Raw genomic sequence first — 24,138 nt, forward strand, 5'->3', positions numbered from 1 at the left:
AACACTTCACGGCGGTGTACAGTTAATGCTTCGCACGTTGCGAGAACAATATTGGATTCTGGGGGCGCGAAGCATGTAAAAGGTTGTATCCGCAATTGCGTGACTGTACTCGGCATCGCGCCATAACCGGCGTACAATTTATGGCCGACCTTCCTACATTAGAGTAATTCCGTCCCGTCCATTTTGCCATACGGGACGTGATACGCCGGCCCCTTCGCAATTCGAGACGCTTCCGGCCGCGGACGTAAGTCGCACAAAAACATACATCTCGCTATTTGTTGTCTCGCTACAACGAGCTATACACTTAGAGCTCGTTCATGATTATTCCACGGCTGCGTTTCTCGCATCTTTTGAACGGTTCGTAGCGCGTCGTGGCATTCCATCCGATCTTTATTCCGACAACGCGACTAACCTATCAAGGCGCGGATCGCGAACTTGTTACAGCGATCCGACAGACTCAAGCCGACGTAGATCTGCAGGCGAAGTTCGCGTCAAAGCCAAAGCCAGTTCAAATGGCATTCATTCCGCCTTCTGCCCCTCATTTTGGGGGCATGTGGGAGGCAGGTGTTAGAGTGTTAAGCACCATTGCGACGTATACTTGGTTCCTGCACACCTACGGTCGAAGAGTTCACCACGCTTTTATGTAACATCGAGCATGTTTGAAATTCGCGCCCGATCGCCGCACTTCATGACGATGTAAATTCTTGCAATGCGCTCACAGCCAGGGCATTTTTTAATTGGTAGCGCCATTAAATCGATTCCGAGTCCGAGCGTCTTACATATCTCCGAGTCACGACTCGATCGATGGTAATTAATGCGTGCGAAATACGAGCAATTTTGGAAATTGTGGAGTCTTGACTACTTGAACACCTTGCAGCAAGCGTTTAAATGGCAGAACGATCTGATTGAATTTCGCATAAACGATATTGTTCTAAATAAAAAAATCCTAATTTACCTCCCTGCAGATGGGGAACTTGCGAGAATCATCGAATGTAAGCCTGACAAGGATGGCCTGGTGCGAGTTGCTCAGGTCAAGACCGCGTCTTCTACTTTTGTAAGACCTATTGTTAAACTCTGTAAATTGCCGGTAAGTCTGGACGGTTCAGCGTAATCTAAATTCTGCAGGTTGTCTCCAATGATTGCAGTTCAATGTGTAAGGATTTACCCCTGACTGTCATTTGAATCCCTTGGCGATTCAACCCGAGGGGTATGTTTGGGAAAAAATTAAATTTCCGTGATCCCCGCGCGCCTTCGATATACGCTCCTGAGAGCTCTCTGTAATTGTGTACATCGACAGTTTGTTATTGCGTCCACAAGGGCGAAGCGCCGAATTAGGAGAGAGTTTCCGCGTCTTTAAAAAGGAGCGATGCGGCACGGAGGGCGAGTCTGGTACGACGAGCCGTCCGGTAAACCCGAGAAGAACATTTGTGATCCGAAGAATAAAAATTACGTATTCTTACTTAGAATAAGAGACTAGTTCCTGCTATCTATTCCTTGCCCTATCGACGCAGTCTACAAGAGAGAAATAGGCGATAGCTCCGATAAAACCCAAAGGAGAAAATATACAAAACAAATATTATTTTTAAATATAGTATAAAACGAGAAAAGTTATAATAATATATACAGTTGAATATTAAAGTAATGTAGGATTAAGTTAGCTATATATATATATTGTGTTAAGTTGGTTATATACATCTTGTTTCTTTTGTTGGATTGCGCGCGTAAACTAGGGAGCGTTAAGCGCGAGACGATCGCGAGGTACCGATCACGAGAGAGATAGATGGATGGCGAGCGAGGCGGGGAGGGGAGCGAGCGAAGAGAGGAACAGGCAGTGTGAGTGTATGCGTAGACGAGAGCGGAGAGACATTGTACGGACCGGTGATAACGTGTCTTGTTTTACTGTTCTAAAATATATCTATATTCATACGTATATTCCTCGATCATTTTCATCCTATACACCCGGGATATAGAAAATCAAATCCTACAATTGGGGGCTCGTCCGGGATCGAGGCGAACGAGAAATCAAGACAAAAGAAGTTGAAGGAGACATGGCAGAGAACAACGACGCAAGAACGAAATGACGACGTAAACGACGTGGCTACAGACCGACAATATGACGATAGTCCAGTTAAAAGAAGAGCTTAAAAAACGCAAGCTCAAAGGTAGCGGGCAACAAGATCGATCTGGTAACACGATTAAAGGCGGCTCTGGTCCTGGAAAATCAACAAGACGAAAGCAGCAATGACGACGTATCCAGCGACGAGAGTGACGACGAACGAGGCAACAACAATAATGGCGCCGAGGAAGACGAAGCACGAGGACGAACGAAGTTTGTACCTACTTTTAAAGACGTCGAAGAGTCAATTGATACTTTCAGTGGAGACGACGGGAAAAATATAAAATCGTGGATCAAAGAATTTGAAGATCTGGCTAAGCTGTGCGAATGGAATGCAATGCAAAAAACCATTTACGCGAAAAGACTGTTACGAGGATCCGCTCGTTTGTTTATGAAACGGACGACTGCGGGAAGACGTGGAAAACAATGAAGGTCGCCTTAAAGCAAGAATTCGCACTGAAGGTAGACAGTCGAGCGGTGCACAAGGAGCTGCAACGAAGAAAGAAAAGGACAGATGAATCCTATCACGAATATTGCTACAAGATGATGGAAATAGCCGCACGAGCCGATGTCGAAACAAAAGCGACCATCCATATATTATCGACGGCGTCGACGACGAGGGATATCGCAAATCTGTTTTATACGGTGCAAAAAACATGCGTGAGTTAAAGGACAAATTCGATGTTTATGTGGAAATGTTCGGTAAGTCGAAGTCAAAAGCATACGATAACAAAAAGAAACCGGTCGCGAACGTGGAAAAAAGGGAAGTGAAGCGTTGTTATAATTGCGGCGACAACAGTCATTTGAGTGCCCGCGTGTCCCTCGAAGGACAAGGCGCGAAATGTTTTGCATGCAATAAATACGGCCACATAGCGTCGAAATGTTCCGGAAAGTGCAAGCGTAGAGAAAAAAAAGAGTTGTAACGTGGTACAGTACAACTCCGGAAAATGCCGAAAAGACGTTGTTATCAATATACAAAGCTGAATGCGATAATCGATTCCGGCAGTGATATTAGTTTAATTTCCGAAGAACAGTATAAAAAAATTGGTTCGCCGACTTTGAGTAACCGTACGATAAGATTCCGCGGGGCAGGTTCGGGCGAGATCGTAACGTTAGGAGACATGCACTTGAAAATCGGTATTGACGCGGAAGTTTACGATATTACCGTACATCTTGTGCGTGACGGAACACTGCCACACGGTATACTTGTAGGATCTGATTTTCTGAATACTGTTGAAGTGTGTATTAAAAAAGGCGTAGTAAGCGTTTCTAAGGTCGTAGAGGATGTCGCGGAAGTATCGGAAGTTTATAAAATTGATATTGTACAAGACGATAATTAGAATTGTCACATATTAAAGACGAAGGGATTAGAAAAGAAGTCGAGCAATTAATGGAAAATTATGAGCCGAAAAAAGAAAGGGAAGTAGGCATTAAAATGTCGATAGTAGTAAAAGACGATATACCGGTTACACAAAACGCGCGCAGATTATCCGCAGCAGAAAAAGCCGAGGTAGATTCGCAAATTCGTATGTGGCTAGACGAAAGAAGTTATACAGCCGTCGTGTTCAGATTACGCGAGCCCGATCGTACTTGTGCGAAAAAAGGACGGCAGGGTAAGAATCTGCGTAGACTACCGGAAACTAAATGAAAAAAAATAGTTAAGAACCGATATCCTTTGCCGTTGATTGAGGATCAACTTGACTTGTTACAAGGCGCAAAGATTTATAGTACTTTAGATCTAAAAAACGGTTTTTTTCACGTGGCAATCGAGGAAAATAGTCGCAAATACACCGCATTCGTTGTCCCTAATGGACACTATGAGTTTTTAAAAATGCCATTTGGCCTTTGTACGTCTCAGGCGTATTTTCAAAAATATGTGAATGCTGTTTTCCGTGATTTAACGAAAGAAGGGATAGTTGCAATCTATATGGACGATTTAATCGTGCCTTCGCTGATGTACGGGGTGACTAGCGCGGCTTAAGATGGTATTAAAGACGGCGGCGAGCACGGATTGTCAGTAAATTGGAAAAAATGTCAATTATTAGATTCGAAAGTAAATTATTTAGGGCACGTGATAGAAGACGGTAAAGTTTCACCCGCCGAAGAGAAAACTAATGCCATAAAACATTTTCCGAAGCCGACAAATGTGCGTTCTTTACAAAGTTTTTTGGGACTTACAGGGTTCTATCGGAAATACATACCGCAATACTCGTATATAGCGCGACCTCTCACCGATTTGTTGAAAGGCGGGGTAGAATTTAAATTCAGAGAAGAACAGGAGCACGCGTTTGATCAGTTGAAAGAAGCTCTGAGTAGTAGGCCTGTCCTACATTTATATTGTCCCACAGCAGAGACAGAATTACACACCGACGCATCTGCTCTTGGTTTCGGCGCGATATTAATGCAGCGTGACAGCGAAGATCGTATGTTCCACCCGGTATATTATGCGAGTGGCAGGACCACACCGGCCGAATCAAAGTACGATAGTTATAAATTAGAAGTATTAGCCGTTGTTTAAAGCATTAAGAAGTTCAGAGTATATCTTATCGGAATCTCATTTACCATTGTAACTGATTGCAAGGCGTTCACACAGACGATGAAGAAAAGGGACATCTGTGCGCAAGTCGCAAGATGGGCGTTTTTCCTTGAAGATTTCAGATATACAATTATACATCGCCCTGGAAAAATATGCGGCACGTAGATGCATTGAGCCGATATCCGTTGCCAACATCAATGATAATAGAAGAATGCGAAGACAGCATGCTGGCAAGACTCCGTCATAATCAACTGGAAGATGAAGAACTGAAAAGTATCAGAAAACAAGTGGAAAAACAGAAAACAGACGAATTTGTGATGATAAATGGACTGCTATGCAAAAGAATGATGACGATACTCCCATCGTTGTACCCAAGTTGATGCAGATCTCTGTAATTCGTCATGTTCACGAGCGCGGGTCAATTTCGGAACTGCAAGACAGAGCAACTGTTGAAATCTGATTATTGGATGAAGAATATGCATTCAAAGGTCGACAAGTAATTCGGACTGCCCTTACGTGCATTATGGCTATGAAGAAAACCGGCAACAAGAAGGGTGGCTCCACCAAATTGATAAGGAAGCCCCGCTAGATAACCTTACCACATAGAATCACCTAGGACCGATGCCGTCCACGCAGAAGAAATATCAGTACATACTTGCAGTGATAGACGCTTTTACAAAGTTCGTATGGCTCTACCCAACGAAGAGTACCACGACAACAGAATTCTAAATCATCTAATGGAGCAGTCCGCCATCTTTGGAAATCCCAGACGAATAGTATCCGACCAGGGGACAGCCTTCACATCCCATGATTTTGACTCTTATTGTAAGGACGAAGGTATTGAGCACATCGCCATCGTTACTGGCGTACCAAGGGGCAATGGACAAATCGAACGCCTAAACCGCACGTTAATTCCATTGTTAACCAAGCTGTCTCATACCTCCTCGACGCAGTGGTATAAATTTGTTACACGTGCTCAACAATATCTAAATCAATGGCCAAGCCGAAGCACAGGAAAGACGCCGTTCGATCTTCTATTCGGAACACGAATGAGGCTGAAGGAAGATCCACAAATAAAAGAAATTTTGGAAGGCGAAATGTCAATTCCTTTCAAGAAAAAACGTGATCAATACGAGAAGAAGCACGTGATGGCGATTTTGAAGATGCAAGCCGAAAATAAACAAACTTATAATCGGAAGCGGAAGAAACCAAATATTTATGGCGAAGGCGATCTAGTAGCTATTCAAAGGACTCAGGGCGGACCAGGCTTTGAAACTCTGTGCAAAATATTTGGGTGCCTTACCAAGTCAAACGCACTTTGCGCAACGATCGCTACATTGTAGAAAAAATAGGCCAAGGAGAAGGTCCAAAGAAAACTCAACAGCTGCAGATCATATGAAAGCCATGGGCCGAAACCACGCGAAGATCCACCAAGCAACGGAGATCACACAAACGACATCTGAGGTCAGATGTCAGTCGAATGGCCGAGTGTAGGATAAGTTAGCTATATATATATATTGTGTTAAGTTGGTTATATACATCTTGTTTCTTTTGTTGGATTGCGCGCGTAAAACTAGGGAGCGTTAAGCGCGAGGACGATCGCGAGGTACCGATCACGAGAGAGATAGATGGATGGCGAGCGAGGCGGGGAGGGGAGCGAGCGAAGAGAGGAACCGGCAGTGTGAGTGTATGCGTAGACGAGAGGCGGAGAGACATTGTACGGACCGGTGATAACGTGTCTTGTTTTACTGTTCTAAAATATATCTATATTCATACGTATATTCCTCGATTATTTTCATCCTATTACACCCGGGATATAGAAAATCAAATCCTACAGTAATTTAAAGTTCTAAGTATTTTAGTACTTTTATGCGTAGCTGTAGCATAAAAATTAACAATCACTATGTTTATTTTATTAATGCCTATATATTAAAAAGTTATGCACATTTAAGTTTTCTAACAATTGTATCAATTTTTTTTCATAATTCTGATAAAGTGATAACTAGAATTTAAAAAAAATTACTTTAAAAATGATTTATTATAAGTATTAATTATATATGTTAGTGATATAGTTATTAAATATGATTAAATGATGTGATTTAACGTGAATGTGTATTAAATGATAGTTATACACCCACACACACGTACATATATAATAATATGGCTTATATTTTTTGGAACGTATATATGTATTATTTAAAAAATAAAAATGTAATTAAATAAAATACATTTATAATCTTTCAGACAAGCATATGACTACTGGCAGGATCAACCAGGGAGCTTCGTGTTCGGTTACTCGCAAGGGAGTAACTCGCGAGCGAGCCCGAAGACTCGTCGCTAGCTCGTTTTCGCGCGCGCGCGCGTTCGATGCCGAAACACCGACGCGCGCGCGACACGCTCGTATGTGCCATTTTATTTGCCGCCGGTCTTGCTCAGCCGGTCGGCGACACTCTGCTGTGTTTAACGCTATTATGTAAAGCGTACGAGAGAACGACGGAGGCGAGAGTAAACCCCCGACGCCGCCGCCTCTCCTCTTCTTCCTCCTCCTCTCCGTTCAAAAATCCACAAGATCAAAATACTCGTGTTCTTATTCTCCCAAATGTTATGATGCGCGGTCTCGAGAGACCGCGCGATTCACCCTGACGCTAGATCGACGATGGCGATGCTTAGACGTCGAGGACTGTTCTGTCTGGTTCGTACGCGTTTAACCGCACACGACCAGCAATAAGATTTCGCTACGGCGTACAAAGCGAGCGGGAAGAAGCAACTCTTCCCGCAAACTCGTATCCGTGGAGTAGATGCTCGGTAAGCGCGACGATTCCGCTGCTGCGTACGAAACGAGAGGGAACCGCGCGGCCAACACACTAGAAGCGTGCGCGCCACATAAGAGCCATTCGGTCTTGCGACACCGACTCGTGGCAATGCTGTGCTCGTAATAAATAAGTGTGCGTTAATTTTGCGCGCGTTCGGCGACGAACGAGAAGAGCCGCACCGTAATCCCCGGCGAAGAGGAATACGAGACGACGCGAGAGTCGAACGTACGTTCTCGCGAGACACGCAACCTCCAAGCATGAGAAGACTTGGCGGCGGCGCGTTCTGCGACGATCGTATATTATTTTATATATTCGTAGTTTCCAAATCAAACATTTTATATAAATGTTCTCTCCGTGTCAGAGTCGCGACTCGACAAAATCCGTTCTCGACCCGTACGGGCGATTCTTCGTTTGTCAACGTCGAGAGCGCGTCACGTACAATATTAATCTCTCCTACCCTCTTATAGTACCCAACCGACCGGCCAAGCGGTCGGCGACGGTACGGAGAGCGGTCGAAACACGCCGGAGTGGCGAGAGACTCGAGAAAGTACGTTTACGACTCGTCCGGACTCGCTCGACTCGTTCGACGCGCCGAGCGCGACGTATCTCTTATAGTACCCAACCGGCCGGCCAGGCGGTCGGCGACGCACGGTCCTACGCACGGCCGTATGCGAGCGCGAGCGCCGAAAGGCGCGTTCAATCGAGACATTGTCGCGGAGAGCGAACGATCGAAAAGTCCTATTGTACGATAAAATATTACCACGATAGCCGTATGGCGAATGTCAAACAACGATAATTAGCATTAATTAAGAAGGAAACAAACGAAATGCCGGGACAATAAGGTATAAGCACCGACGGTACCTCCGGGCCTGGCGGCACCTCCGGGCCGGGCGGCACCTCCGGGCCGGGCGGCACCTCCGGGTCGGGCGGCACCTCCGGGCCGGGCGACACCTCCGGGATCCACGGCCGACCGGCGGCACCTCCGGGCCGGGCGACACCTCCGGGAACCACGGCCGACCGGCGGCACCTCCGGGCCGGGCGGCACCTCCGGGCCGGGCGACACCTCCGGGAACCACGGCCGACCGGCGACACCTCCGGGCCGGGCGACACCTCCGGGAACCACGGTCGACCGGCGACACCTCCGGGACGGGCGGCACCTCCGGACGACCGAATGATCTCTCGAAGTCAGACGACCGCCGGCGGTACCTCCGGAACACTTAACGACGATTTACGGCGCCGCAACAAGGAGAGCTACGTAAAAACGTTTCGGACGAAAGTTACTTACTATTCGGCGCTCGCTCGACATGAGGGCGCTGTCCGATTACTAACTCGAAACGTGTCTCTCAAACCCACGTGTCGGAGACATATATTTCGAATTATTACGGATGATACGCAACACGCAAGCTGCGGTGACCGCGATTACGGTACGGAACACTCGCCCGATGCGAAATCACGCGCGCGTCAACCGAGACGGCTCGTTACGGGCGTGATTATACGTGCGGCACCACATAACGGCCGGCGTCAACTTGGGGACGGACGGCACCTCCGGGACGGGCGACACCTCCGGACGACCGAATGATTTTACCAAGTCCGTCGCCCGCCGGCGGTACCTCCGGGGCACTTGACGGCGAGTAGCGCCGCTACGAGGAGATAATGCTACGATACGGAAATACGTTTCGGACAAAGGTTTCGTACTTTTCGACGCTCCGCACGACCGCGCGACACGATTATTACGATATCTGCTAATTCCCGGCTACCACTCGTCGGATGCACAATCTTCGAGATTCTACGACCGATACGTGGACGAATGCAGGCAGGATGCCGATAAGCGAAGCCGGAGTGTTTGCACGAATAAACTTTCCGATGCGTCCTCATTTAATTAATCTCATTTAGCTCGCTCGTTAGCGGTACAAGCGAGAACTCGGGAACAGGCGCAAGTTCGCTCGCGGCGCGTTGCTCTCGCCGGCGAGCAAGAAATTTTTCCAGGCCCGATAGCGGCGTGTTGCCTTGATTAGCGGGCGACACCTCCGGCGGCACGCGCCGCCCGTAACCCAAGTACGATCGCGGCGTGTTGCTTTCGTTGGCAGGCGACACCTCCGGCGGCACGCGCCGCTCGTAACCCAAGTCCGATCGCGGCGTGTTGCATTAGTTGGCGGGCGACACCTCCGGCGGCACGCGCCGCCCGTAACCCAAGTCCGATCGCGGCGTGTTGCTTTCGTTGGCGGGCGACACCTCCGGCCGCACAAGCCGCTTTTTCCAAGTTCGCTCGCGGCGTGTTGCTTTCGCCGGGCGAGCGACAAATTCTTCCAAGTTCGCTCGCGGCGTGTTGCTTTCGCCGGGCGAGCGAGAAATTCTTTCAAGTCCGATCGCGGCGTGTTGCTTTCGTTGGCGGGCGACACCTCCGGCGGCACGCGCCGCCCGTACCACAAGTCCGATCGCGGCGTGTTCTTTCGTAGGCGGGCGACACCTCCGGCCGCACAGGCCGCTTTTTCCAAGTTCGCTCGCGGCGTGTTGCTTTCGCCGGGCGAGCGACAAATTCTTCCAAGTCAGTTCGCGGCGTGTTGCTTTCGCCGGGCGAGCGACAAATTCTTCCAAGTTCGCTCGCGGCGTGTTGCTTTCGCCGGGCGAGCGAGAAATTCTTTCAAGTCCGTTCGCGGCGTGTTGCTATCGGCGGCAGCGAGAAATTCCTCCAAGTCCGATCGCGGCGTGTTGCTTTCGTTGGCGGGCGACACCTCCGGCGGCACGCGCCGCCCGTACCACAAGTCCGATCGCGGCGTGTTCTTTCGTAGGCGGGCGACACCTCCGGCCGCACAGGCCGCTTTTTCCAAGTTCGCTCGCGGCGTGTTGCTTTCGCCGGGCGAGCGACAAATTCTTCCAAGTCCGTTCGCGGCGTGTGTGTTTCGCCGGGCGAGCGAGAAATTCTTCCAAGTCCGTTGCGGCGTGTTGCTTTCGTTGGCGGGCGGCGAGCCGACCTCCAAGTCCGATCGCGGCTGTTGCTTTCTGCGGGCGCACGCGCACCGCTTCTTCCAATTTCGCTCCGCGGCGGTGTTGCTTTCGGCCGGGCGACAGCGCAAACTCTTTCCAAGTTCGCTCGCGGCGTGTTGCTTTCGCCGGATCTCCACGTGGCCACGCTTACTACGGGTCACCGCATACGTCCTTCGGTTCAAGTTTCGAACGAGAGTCCCAGATGTTGCCCAAGGTCTCTCTATTTTGCAAGTCGATGAAATAAAAACCGCGCACAGATTCTGGATTAAACAGATGCAAACGGAATATATATACTTTTCAAAAGATAATACTTTTCAAAAGAAATCGTCGCTTTCAAAGCCAAGTCGAGGTTACCAGTTCGATGCTCCATCCATTCTCTCGATCCGTTCCTGGATCCCTCCGGTATCCTACGCGTGGGTGGTCGACTTCAACTGTCTGACCTTTCATATGATCGTAAATTTCCGATTCTACTTCCAAAGCATTACCTTTCTAAGCTCATTATCGATCAAATTCATAAGGATACACTTCACGGCGGTGTACAGTTAATGCTTCGCACGTTGACAATATTGGATTCTGGGGGCGCGAAGCATGGTAAAAGGTTGTATCCGCAATTGCGTGACATGTACTCGGCATCGCGCCATAACCGGCGTACAATTTATGGCCGACCTTCCTACATTTAGAGTAATTCCGTCCCGTCCATTTTGCCATACGGGACTTGATTACGCCGGCCCCTTCGCAATTCGAGACGCTTCCGGCCGCGGACGTAAGTCGCACAAAACATACATCTCGCTATTTGTTTGTCTCGCTACACGAGCTATACACTTAGAGCTCGTTCATGATTATTCCACGGCTGCGTTTCTCGCATCTTTCGAACGGTTCGTAGCGCGTCGTGGCATTCCATCCGATCTTTATTCCGACAACGCGACTACCTATCAAGGCGCGGATCGCGAACTTGTTACAGCGATCCGACAGACTCAAGCCGACGTAGATCTGCAGGCGAAGTTCGCGTCAAAGCCAGTTCAATGGCATTTCATTCCGCTTTCTGCCCCTCATTTTGGGGGTGGGAGGCAGGTGTTAAGAGTGTTAAGCACCATTTGCGACGTATACTTGGTTCCTGCACACCTACGGTCGAAGAGTTCACCACGCTTTTATGTAACATCGAAGCATGTTTGAATTCGCGCCCGATCGCCGCACTTCATGACGATGTAAATTCTTGCAATGCGCTCACACCAGGGCATTTTTTAATTGGTAGCGCCATTAAATCGATTCCGAGTCCGAGCGTCTTACATATCTCCGAGTCACGACTCGATCGATGGCATTTATGCGTGCGAAATACGAGCAATTTTGGAAATTGTGGAGTCTTGACTACTTGAACACCTTGCAGCAGCGTTTTAAATGGCAGAATCGATCTGATGAATTTCGCATAAACGATATTGTTCTAATAAAAAAATCCTAATTTACCTCCCTGCAGATGGGAACTTGCGAGAATCATCGAATGTAAGCCTGACAAGGATGGCCTGGTGCGAGTTGCTCAGGTCAAGACCGCGTCTTCTACTTTTGTAAGACCTATTGTTAAACTCTGTAAATTGCCGGTAAGTCCGGACGGTTCAGCGTAATCTAAATTCTGCAGGTTGTCTCCAATGATTGCAGTTCAATGTGTAAGGATTTACCCCTGACTGTCATTTGAATCCCTTGGCGATTCAACCCGAGGGGTATGTTTGGGAAAAAATTAAATTTCCGTGATCCCCGCGCGCCTTCGATATACGCTCCTGAGAGCTCTCTGTAATTGTGTACATCGACAGTTTGTTATTGCGTCCACAAGGGCGAAGCGCCGAATTAGGAGAGAGTTTCCGCGTCTTTAAAAAGGAGCGATGCGGCACGGAAGGCGAGTCTGGTACGACGAGCCGTCCGGTAAACCCGAGAAGAACATTTGTGATCCGAAGAATAAAAATTACGTATTCTTACTTAGAATAAAGAGACTAGTTCCTGCTATCTATCCTTGCCTATCGACGCAGTCCACAAGAGAGAACTAGGCGATAGCTCCGATAAAACCCAAAGGAGAAAATATACAAAACAAATATTATTTTTTAAATATAGTATAAAACGAGAAAAGTTATAATAATATATACAGTTGAATATTAAAGTAATTTAAAGTTCTAAGTATTTTAGTACTTTTATGCGTAGCTGTAGCATAAAAAATTAACAATCACTATGTTTATTTTATTAATGCCTATATATTAAAAAGTTATGCACATTTAAGTTTTCTAACAATTGTATCAATTTTTTTTCATAATTCTGATAAAGTGATAACTAGAATTTAAAAAAAATTACTTTAAAAATGATTTATTATAAGTATTAATTATATATGTTAGTGATATAGTTATTAAATATGATTAAATGATGTGATTTAACGTGAATGTGTATTAAATGATAGTTATACACCCACACACACGTACATATATAATAATATGGCTTATATTTTTTGGAACGTATATATGTATTATTTAAAAAATAAAAATGTAATTAAATAAATTACATTTATAATCTTTCAGACAAGCATATGACTACTGGCAGGATCAACCAGGGAGCTTCGTGTTCGGTTACTCGCAAGGGAGTAACTCGCGAGCGAGCCCGAAGACTCGTCGCTAGCTCTTTTTCGCGCGCGCGCGCGTTCGATGCCGAAACACCGACGCGCGCGCGAGTTTTTGTAGGATATTGTCTAGGTCATCTAAGAACGGTTTTATTTCTAAAGAGAATTGGCAATACATGTTAATAATGTAAAGCTGTTCCTGTCCCGCGCAAGCCTGGAAGCACATGATATGTTCGTTTTCCATACTTGTGTTTTGAAAGACGTCCATTTTTCTTTCTCTTACCACCGCGGCGACCCATGCGTCTTTTTTGTCAGGTTGAATGATCCTTAAGCCCGGCGCAGAATATCCTCTTACTCTCCCTTTATAAGAGTAAGGTTCCTGTATAGAGAGGATGTCAAAGTTTTGTTCGTTAAATATTAGTTCCAGGTTTACTGCTGCTGCTCGCGATCTTTGCGCATTTTTATGGGCTATCTTTATTCCCATGTACGCCGGTCTGAAGACCCCACTTGGTGGCAGCGAATAGGAGAACATCATCAGCATAAGCGATGCTGTTTATACGATGCTCTCCCAGCTGGTATCCGACGTCGGCAGGTATGGATCTCATGATCACATCTACCACCAGGCAAAACAGCACTGGTGATAAAGGATCCCCCTGCCTGACGCTTCTGCCAATACCAGAGAGCTCTGACCTGTCACCGCGCACTTCAAATATCGTGCCGCTGCGCGCATAACTATGCGCGATATAGTCTATTAGGCCGTGAGGCACGTTCAGGCCAGCCAAGGCGTTGGTGATAGCACCATGGCTGACGCTGTCGAAGGTCTTCGCGAAGTCCAGCGAGGCAACGTGCATCTCGCGACGACGGGACCTGGCGTCCATTAAGAGGGACGCCAGGACGGCTACATTGTCGCCGCACCCGTCATCAAAGCACCGCTGCCTTAGATCGACTAGCTTGGACTCGCGAAGCCTTTGGGCAAAGATCTTATGTAAGTGCCTCACGACCACGGAGGTGATGGAGATCGAACGGAAATCCCCCGGCAGGGAGCACTCCCCCCTCTTCGGGATGAAAACCGTCCGACTCACCAGCATCGATGCTGGGAAACCTCCGTATTGCAGCACGATGTTGAAGAGGAGAGCTTTGATGGAAGCTGGTACCGCTCTCCATATCCGTACGCCGATGCCGTCTAATCCGGGGGCCGAGTTGAGGGGCAGGTTGATGGCTGCCGCCTCCTCACAGGAGATTGGAGACCAGGTGCCACTAAGCTCCGCTTTCGGTGGAAGACGCGGAGCCGGTGCGACAGGAGCGGACTCCTGCGCTACGAACGGGCCCCAGTGCGCGGCTATCTGCCGCACACCGGGAACCACGTCTGCCTCAGTAGCACCATCCAGAATCTCCTAGGCCGCGCGCGACATGCTCGAACGGAAGAGGCGCTGGACGCGCGCATACTCCGCTCGGCGGCGCGCTTTTCTATCCGGATTGACGACACGGTTTCGTACGGGCGGTCGCACACGAGGAAGCGTCGGAGGGAACACACTCAATACCCACGGGCCCAGGTCCTCCGCTGGCCATCCAGAATTCCTGATCCGATCTGGATCAGGATATGGGACTTCCATCCCTGGATGGCCTCCACAACCGGGATGAGCGCGCGTATAGCACCGGCAAAACTGCCGTACGCATAACCTCAGCCGGGAGAAGATGGAGAAAGCGGAGGCGAGCCAGGCGACCCGTGGGGAGAGATGGCGATGGGTCGAGGGGAGACGGGAGGACTGGAGCCACCGGCCGAGAGAAACGAGCTCTCGCTCGATGATGCGGCTGCCAGATCCTCCAGTGCCGTCGCGACGAGGCGCTGGTAACCGCCGTTTTTACGCATCCCCTTGATGGCATCAAGGGTGCGATTCGGGACAACGGTTAACAGATGTTGATTCATAAACCTAACGCCTCGATTCGCGGCAAGCGCCTTCTCCCTCGCCATCATGCGCTTCTCTTCGTCGCTCCATTGGCGGTTAACCCTCTCGACGTTAACATCCTCGTTGACGATGGCCTCGTGTGCACGTCGGCGATGGAGGCCGAGTCCGGTCTTCGTGGTGAACGCACGATCACAATGTGGGCATGGGAATTGCGGGGCTTGCGGGGAGCAGGGACAGGGGCAGCGGGTGTTGGGCGGCGTCGTGGCCCAGCGGGCGGCCGAAGAGAAGGGCCTGGAAAGGGGTCAGGGGAGGGTGGCGATGGCGCGTCACTAATTAGATGACGAGGCATTTGGCTGTTTCGCCTACGGTGCGCAACGACTGCTACAAAATCACAGTCGCCAAGTCGACACCGACAACGATATTGCAGAGCTGTTTACTGTTAGTGTTCGCAGTCAATACCCTGGATCGTGATAGTCGGAGCTAGCTAAAGGCAGCTCGTATTTCACCTCGACCATTCACGCAATCATTCAAACTCGCGCGAATGATGCGGAAGCCCCCAACTCTACGCGCCATCCATCATGCACCACTAGATGAGGCCACGTTCCGTCTTCTCTCGTTATAACGCGATGTCATTGCGTTAAAACGTTTCCAGCCATGAGCCCCACAAGACCCGAGTCGTCAACGTTCGGAGCTGGGCGGACGTTAAACCCAGCCCCCGCAACTCAGACTCGCTTCGCGAGCTCCAGACACCTTGCCACGAAATAGTAATGGCGGTAAAACGAACATTATTTCGTGGTACTCCTGTGCGCTCCGCCACAGCGGCTGCCAGATCATTACATGACCGGTACTTTTCCACCTTACGCTCGTGGGACATCTCCAACGCGGTTTTGCTAGACACTACCTGCGCGTCTACGACCACTGCCTCACCACCCTTAGCGATGGTCAGGTCGGGCCGCCTCCGGCCGGCAGACGTCGAATACGCTTGTTCCGCATCGACGCGCCATCCCTTCTGCTGTAAATAGCCACCAACTTGACGGCATAGGTCGTCATGCCGCAGGATTTTCCCTCCGTGCGTTCTGAAGCAGCGTTGCACGCAGTGAGCCGGCGTCTCGGTTTCGGGACAACCGGCACGACAGCGATTATCGCGCCCATCACGACCTCGGAAGCATCTCGCTCTAGACGGTATGCAGTTAGCTCGTATATGGTGATAGTGCACGTAGTCGGCACCTGGGATGGCATCGGCGCCAGCCGATACCCAGTAGGAGCTCAGGTTGGAGGCCGCAACCTCTCTGAGTCCACTCCCATCGCACGACTCGCGCAACCAGGCCGCACACTGCTGTCTGAGCTCAGCGGTCGTAGTCACTCTGTGACCCCGCACTCGCATCTGGTTTTCACACCAGACAAGCTGCCTAGCCACATACGTGGTTTCGGCAGCCGCGCATGCTGCGGGTAGAGTACTCCGACACAACCGCTGCAGTCGGTTATGTTTCAGAATTGGGATCAAAGTTCTCAATAGAGGCATTCCAAGCCCGCCACTCTGTATCGGCGCATGCAGGTATCCAGCAGGAACATCATGGGGAAAACGCAGCCATCGTCGCACCGCGGTGCGTACGATGATATTCTTACCCTTGAGGGTTTTGGCCGAGACCGTACCCACTGTCCATCGGTGATAATACCGTGGAAGGAGACAGTCACGCAACAACCTCAGCCGCTGTTGCGGCTTAAGAGGTGCCCTCGTGAGTTGCTCGATGGCCTGAGCTAAGGGTGGATCGCTTGCGAGTTCCCTAGCACCTGTGTATTTGCAGCCCAGATACGTCCAGACATCGACCAGGGATCTTTGCGGTATCATCGCTCCCCCCCACGGTGAAATAAGGTGTGGTGTCCACCTTCACCTTCTTGTCTCTGCCGGACGCCACCATGGACAGCACTCCGGTCTTTCTCGCGTTGATCTCGAGCCCATTTCGCATAAAGGCGTCATGAAGCCGTGTCAAGTTCTCCTGCAGACCATCTCTGGTAGAGACCAGGAGCACAATGTCGTCTGCGTAGCCCAGCGCATTGATAAGCCGGCCACCCAACCGATAGCCAACGTCCTCCGAGAGAATTCCTAGTGCTCTATCTACGACCAGATTGAACAGCAGGGGCGACAACGGATCACCCTGTCTCACGCCACGGCCAATCATGATGGCCGACACTTCCTCAGCGCTGACCCCCTGCAACTCGGTCAGCGCATTCGAATAAACAGCCCTTACGTACTCTCTAAACTTCCGAGGGAGCCCCAGCTCATCGAGAGTCGTATGAATAGCAGCGTGCGCAACCGTATCGAAAGCTTTCGACAGATCAACGCACGCCACATGCAGAGAACGACAACGCATCCGGGCGTCCCAAAGCACGGATGAAAGGACTGTGACGTTCTCACATACCCCGTCCACCGGCCGGAACCCCCTTTGGCGCTTGTCGAAGATGTCGAGGGCTGCCAATCTCTTTGCCAATATCTTGTGGAAGTGTCTTGTTATAACGGATCTTATGCTGAGAGGATGGTGCTCCGTCGGACCTGGCCGATCGGACATACCCCCCTTCTCAAGGAATACCGTTCTGGTTGTGGCGATTGACGAGGGGATCGTTTCTGCCAGGAGCAGCAGATTTAACAGAAGCGCACGAAGAATCGCAGGAACAGCGTTCCACATCCTCGGCGTAATCTGGTCCATCCGGGCGCAGTGCCAGTCCTTACGGAAATCCTGTTTACCTCTGCAGGTGTTATAGGATCCCAGAGCAAGGTCTTATCTGCCACAGGAACTGGATCCGTGGCAGCGCCATCGCCGAGACCTTCGAGGTGAATCCCTCTCAAACTTGACGTACGGCCCCGGCCAGCACTCGCAGCCTGTGCCGCTTCCCCAAACGACTCACGCAAGTCCGTCATGTCTCCATCCGCACCGCTGGAGGCCTCCATAATGGGGCGCCAGCAGTTAAAGAATTCGACAGCAGACGGCCTCTCGCGCACCGAGTCGCCCTCGAGGATACGCGACAAACAGGACTTCTTGTTCTTCTTGTAGAGGGATTGCACAATTGCATACTCCCTCTTTCTCCTCTGCTCCCTGCTCTCTCGCTTGACTGGAGGACAGTGCTTCTTTGCCGAAACGCGTTGCGGAGGGCGCACTTGTAGCGGCCGAGGGAAGATCATGCCCAGCCATCTCTTGATAGCCAAGACGTCGACCATCCCCGCCGTCAGAGCATCTCTTGCCGTGCCAGCAAGAGTATCAGCCTCGTAGCTACGGAACGCCGCACTCTGCTCTACGAGTGATTGTATCTTGTCCCGCAGCCTCTGAGAACTTTGTTCAGGGGAAGGCTGATGTGCGCTTTGATCGTCAGTACTAGCCTCAGTGGCCGCAGGAATGGTGTCGGCTCGTGTCATCACCGCACCATCCCTATCGCCCTCATCGATCACAATCGCGCGACGCGATTGGATCTCTTGGCAGAAGTCTCTAACCATCACTCGGTAAGGCTCCTGTTGCCGTTTACCCTTGATGGCTTCGAGACTCCTATTGGGGAACCTTGTCTCCAGGTACTGGTTAATGAAAAACTCCCCGGCTAAGGTGCCTTCAGCCTCAGCGTGTGCCATGAGTCTAGTTTCCTCAACTGACCATCTGGCCTTTACGCGGTCAACATTGATAGCACTGTTGGCTTGTAGTGGGTGAGCACGTACTTTGTAAACACCAAGACCACGCATGTTCCGGAACCTCGCCGAACACTGCTCACAGCTGACCATTTCCTCCTCTAGGCTGTCCACTTCAGCCTGGCTGGTCCTTATAGTGGTTTGCGACGGACCAGCTGCGACCCCGTCAGGGTCCTCCGCACCTCTCGCGCTCTCACTCAAGCGAGCACTCGCACGCAGTCCCCGGGCCATCCGAGAACCCGGGACAGTATTCTCATTCAAATTTCTCTCCATAATTAACTGCGTGTAGGGGGGCAAACGGATTGACAACCGAGAGCCCCCCAAGAAACCCCGGTCTTTCTTAGCCCCACAACTCACCATGACAGTAGGCGCATGGGCCAAAGCCCTTAGGGGCGCATTTCGCTGTACACTCTCTTAGTCGACACCTACCGAGTTTAAACTTTCAAAGAAGGCCGTTTCCAGCACCACAAGGAGGTGGAGGTACAACTTGGACGTGAGAGGCTGAAGGTCCTTACTAGAGGACTTCGTTGGCGCATCACGAACCAACCACGACTCTCTCTAAGTACCATCGCAGCGTGTTGCTTTGAGGACCGAGAGAGTCATAGTTACTCCCACACAATCCTTTTTGTATTCTTCTATTTTGATTGGATCCGGATCGTCACAGTTTTTAAGTATGAAATCTTCTTTGAGATCTTCAAACTTATATTCCCTGTCTACGTCATAAATTATAAGAGTAGGATTTATTTTCCTTGGCTCCTCTACTTTCAATTTCTTTGTTGTTAGGTTTATTCTTTTCACAAAATCCCCGTCTCTTTCATCCACCTCCACCACTACTCCTTTTCCTCTCATTTGCCTTATTGCCTTTATCCTCAGCCTTTTATTTGTACTTGTCAGTTCCTTTATAACCTCCTTCTTTATTTCACTATTCGTTCTCGCATCTTCGTCTTCTTTTATAGGTTTAATTAGTACTACTTTGTGCGTAGTATCTGACCTCCTTTCTTTTTCTTTTACAGCACCTGTAGCAGTCCTTGGAGTTCCTGCCGTAACATTGGCATAGGAGAGTCCTTTAGGCCTCAAGTCAGCAACAGCTTGGTAAGCAGCTTTCCATTTTTCTTTTTCTAAAACTACATTATGTAGTCTATTTTCTAGTACTGCCCATTTGGACAATATGTATTTTATTGCAGATTTTGTTATTTTGTTGTTAACATCAAACATGAATGTCTCGAGCTGTTCCTTTGTCTCCATCATCTCCTCTACTTCATTTACTCCTGTGCTCTGTTCTAATCTTTCATATCCATCCTTCTCATTTTCAGAATCACTCAGCCTTGTGTTCCCTTCATGCGTCTCTTCAGTGTTTTTTTGGGTACTACCCGAAGGAGGTGGTGATCTACTTACAGATCCCCTTCGCGCAAACAGCAATTCTCTTTTTCTCTCTTTTTCGGCGTTCAGAGTTTCGGTTACTTTCGTGCCAGCATTAGTCGTTAGTAAAGTATCAGCTAAGTTTTTGTGTTTTTGTTTGAGTTTTGTTCTTTCCATGTATATCCCACGAGTATGGCAGGAAAAAAAATGTCCACTCAGGCAGAGCCTTCATCACCTGGGTAAGGCGACTTATATACCACAGAGGTTGCGCCAGGTGCCCCTGGGGGATCGTTTGCGGTCGCGCAACTTAACCTCCCCGCGGTCATGCAGCCCCAGACACGATGCCTCCCATCCTGGCTTGAAAGGGACCTCGGGGCCCCGGGTGCGTCATACCCGTACTACTGTCGAATCGTCAGTAGCCTCCTGGGGAAAGTAGATAGGAACAGATGTCCGTGGTTGATTTAACGTGCGGTACCTGCTCAGAGAGCTTAATCACACGACCTCCATGGGTGCGGAATTGGGATAAGCCCAATCAGCTTGTTCCAGCAGGCCAGGAACTACCAGTAGCTCCTCCGAGTTTGTAGGACTCTTCGGCAACCCACCGGTTGGGGCGAGCGCCTGTCCAACGCTCTACCAGCTGTGCAGGACTGATGCCCGAGCAGATACGCTGCTCACCCGTCGAGGCCCGAGAGCCCCTAACCAGCATGCGGCTTCAACCACTACCCCCACGAGTCCGACCTCAATTGCCGGGACGAGGGACGAATCCCCCTGGGCAACCCGACTCCCGTGGTACCAGTCAAGATCACTGGTTGGATCTTCGTGGCCGAGACCACTCCCAGCTTTCGGAGGCCTACACCTCCCAGGCAGTGGTCGGCCTATGTTCCTCGGGAACATCGGCTTCTCTTATCCTCCTTTCAGCATCGCCCTCCTTCTCTGAAATACAATCTTCGCATACACACCAACACTTTCATACCTTTCCTTACATTCCAACATGCGACTCACATCCACACTGCCATTCTCTCGCACAATCACACCCCACTCACTCAGGTTCCTCACATCACCATACATTGGACACTCAACCAACACATGCTTTTAATTCTCTCTCTCCGCTCCGCATGCACAGCTCTCAATCTCAGACAGACCACGCTTATACAGGAATTCATTCAAACTTCCATGCCCTGTCAGGATATAGCCCAGGCTCAAGCTAGGCTCGAACTCTCGTCACTCACCCGCGAACCTTACATTCTTTATAAATTCATACGTCACTCTTCCTTTCTCGCACTTATTCCATCTATTCTGCCACATCTCATACAGCCTTTCACTCACCAATTCCATACATCCTTCCACACCTCTCTCACGCAAGTCACTATCATTCACTACATCATACTCACTCATACTAATTCCCTTTCTCACCTTATACAACACTCCTCTTCTCACGCACTCCAGGTCCCACGGCAAGCCACCCATAAGGACTTGCATGGCCGCCGTGGAGACCGTTCTACATACATTCAGACACGCACTCAACACCACTCGCTGGCACCTATTTATGAGCTCCCTCGCATATTCAAATCTCATCACTCCATACCATACACTCGCTCCATACATCACACACGACATGAACAGACCTTTATACAACACAGTCACAGCTTTCTTTCGCAAACCCCACTTACTTCTCAACACGCGTCTTAATTTTCTCACCACATTCATACATTTCTTTCTCAGACACTCCAGATGCAACCTGTAGTTCATCCTTTCACTCACACAAACACCCAGATATTTCACGCTCCTCGCATACCTCACGCATCTATCATTCACTCGTACATTGGGAGGCCTCGTCCCAGCCATACTACCTTTCATCAACATCATCACAGTCTTGTTCTCAGACACACTCACACCTACTTTCACTCCCCATTCGTACACCATTCTCATCCACTTAGTACCCTTTCTCTCCAACTCCGCTCGGTTCTGTCCTTCCACGACCAACAACAAGTCATCCGCGTACGCAACCACTTTACATTCACTCTCACGCAACCGCCACAACAGTTCATCCATCATTAGGTTCCATATAAATGGATCACAAATGGAGCCCTGCGGGCAGCCACGATTTACGTCTTTCCACACTGTGTCACACGCACCCATCATGCATACACGCCTGCCGCTAAAATAGCTCTTCCATAATTCAATTTCTTCACATTCAACCTCACGCAATTTCTCGATCACACATTCCCACTCTAGGTTATCAAACGCTCCTTTGAAGTCCACGAACACTCCTAACACATACTTTCTCTCCGACCCATTCACCCAGTCATGCACTCGATTCCATGCATCCTCGGTCGACCGATTCCTTACGAATCCGTACTGGGCGTCACACATTCTTCCACACATCGTTCGCTCGAGTCTTCCAACCATCATTCGCTCCAACACTTTCCCCAGCACGGACAGCAGTCAAATGGGCCTATAAGACCCAGGGTCCGACCTAGGTTTATCGGGGGACTTCAATAACACTACCACCCGCGCAGTCTTCCACGCCGGGGGAAACACGCTGTATTCAGACATACATCATACATTCTTTTCATCCATACCGGGACAGCACGCCAAATCGCTCACAACATCTCAGCACTCACACCATCCATACCAGGTGCCTTACCCACTTTCATCGATCTCACTGCCACATCCACTTCGCTCCATTCAAACTGCTTTTCTTTCTCCCTCACGTCTCCCCTGGCGTCTATCGCCACGTTCGTCCTTGCTGCCGGGAAGAATCTCTTCATTAGCTCATCCGCGCTTTCTTTCCATGTACTCGTCACTCTATCACCCACTTTTATGCCACTTAATCTTACCCTATCACGCTTTCCCATGCACACCTTATATACATCGCTCCATGGATCCCTCTTCCCAGTCACGCACACAAATCGCTTCCAATTCTCCTCTTTCACTCTTCGCATTTCCTCCTTATACTCCCGCAAAACATACTTATATTCATTCATTCTTTCTTCCACTCTGCTTCCATTCCTCTTTCTCGCACGCTGGTAGGCACGTCTGCTCCTTCCTACAGCCTTCTTCAGTTTCTCAAGCTCATCCGTCCACCACACAAGCTTCCTAGCATACACAGGTTTACACCTCTTCATCCATCGATCATTCGCACTATGGATCCATTTCATCATTCGCTCTACACAGCTCTGCGCATCCGCTCCGTCTATGGCGCTCGCTGCATCCTCTAACGCACTCTCTCGCATATCACACATATATCCTTCCCAGTCTACGTCCTTGCACACCCATCTACGCATGCCCTCATTCGTACCTACATTCTCTCTGTGTACCATCCGTATTAACAATACGTTATGGTCACTCACTCCCCAGTCGGGCTTTACTTCCCACTCATACCGGCACCCTCCATTCACGCCGTTCACGAAAGTGACATCGATGTCACTCTCCCCATTCGGCCCGCTGAACGAGTAAAACTCGCTTGGCTCATTCAACAACATTCATCCCGCTCGCAATCATCCATTCCTCAATCACTCTACCACGCGCTNCACTCTCTCTGCTGCCTCCACCCTTGCTATACCACCAGGGAGAGACGGCATTCGCAACCATACCTATCAGCAGACGCTTTCTTTCGGCCGTCTCACATACTCTGTCCATGTACGCCAAGTACGGCTCGATACACTTACCATACTGGCAATACATGGACACCACATACATTTCGCCAAAGTCCCCCTTCAACCACACACTCACTCCAAGCTTATTCGTACACTCTCTCACGCACATCACGTCTAACCTAGAGTCATTTACCACCACTGCTGCTTTCACCGTCCCACTTTCGCACACAATCACATCCATACCTATGGGCAAGCCCACCACACGTCCATGCCTTTCATACGGTTCTTGCAGCAGTGCTACACTCACTCGACGTTCGCGCATCATTTCACCCAGATCACACATAACCGCATACGCTCTCTGGCAGTTGTACTGCACCACATTCACGCACCATTCATTCGTCATTTATTCTCGCTTTCTCTCTCTCTAACGCTCTCACGTACTCCGGACACACTTCGGACAGAACCGAGTGATCACATTTGCTCCCTTTCAGCTTACAGTTTCTACACACACTTTCTTTTTTACAATCTCTCATCATGTGTCCTACACATCCACATTTTTGGCA

This window comes from Nylanderia fulva, unplaced genomic scaffold (assembly GCF_048542155.1).
Source record: "Nylanderia fulva isolate GAGA-0341 unplaced genomic scaffold, ASM4854215v1 Scaffold654, whole genome shotgun sequence".
NCBI classification, from domain to species: domain Eukaryota; kingdom Metazoa; phylum Arthropoda; class Insecta; order Hymenoptera; family Formicidae; genus Nylanderia; species Nylanderia fulva.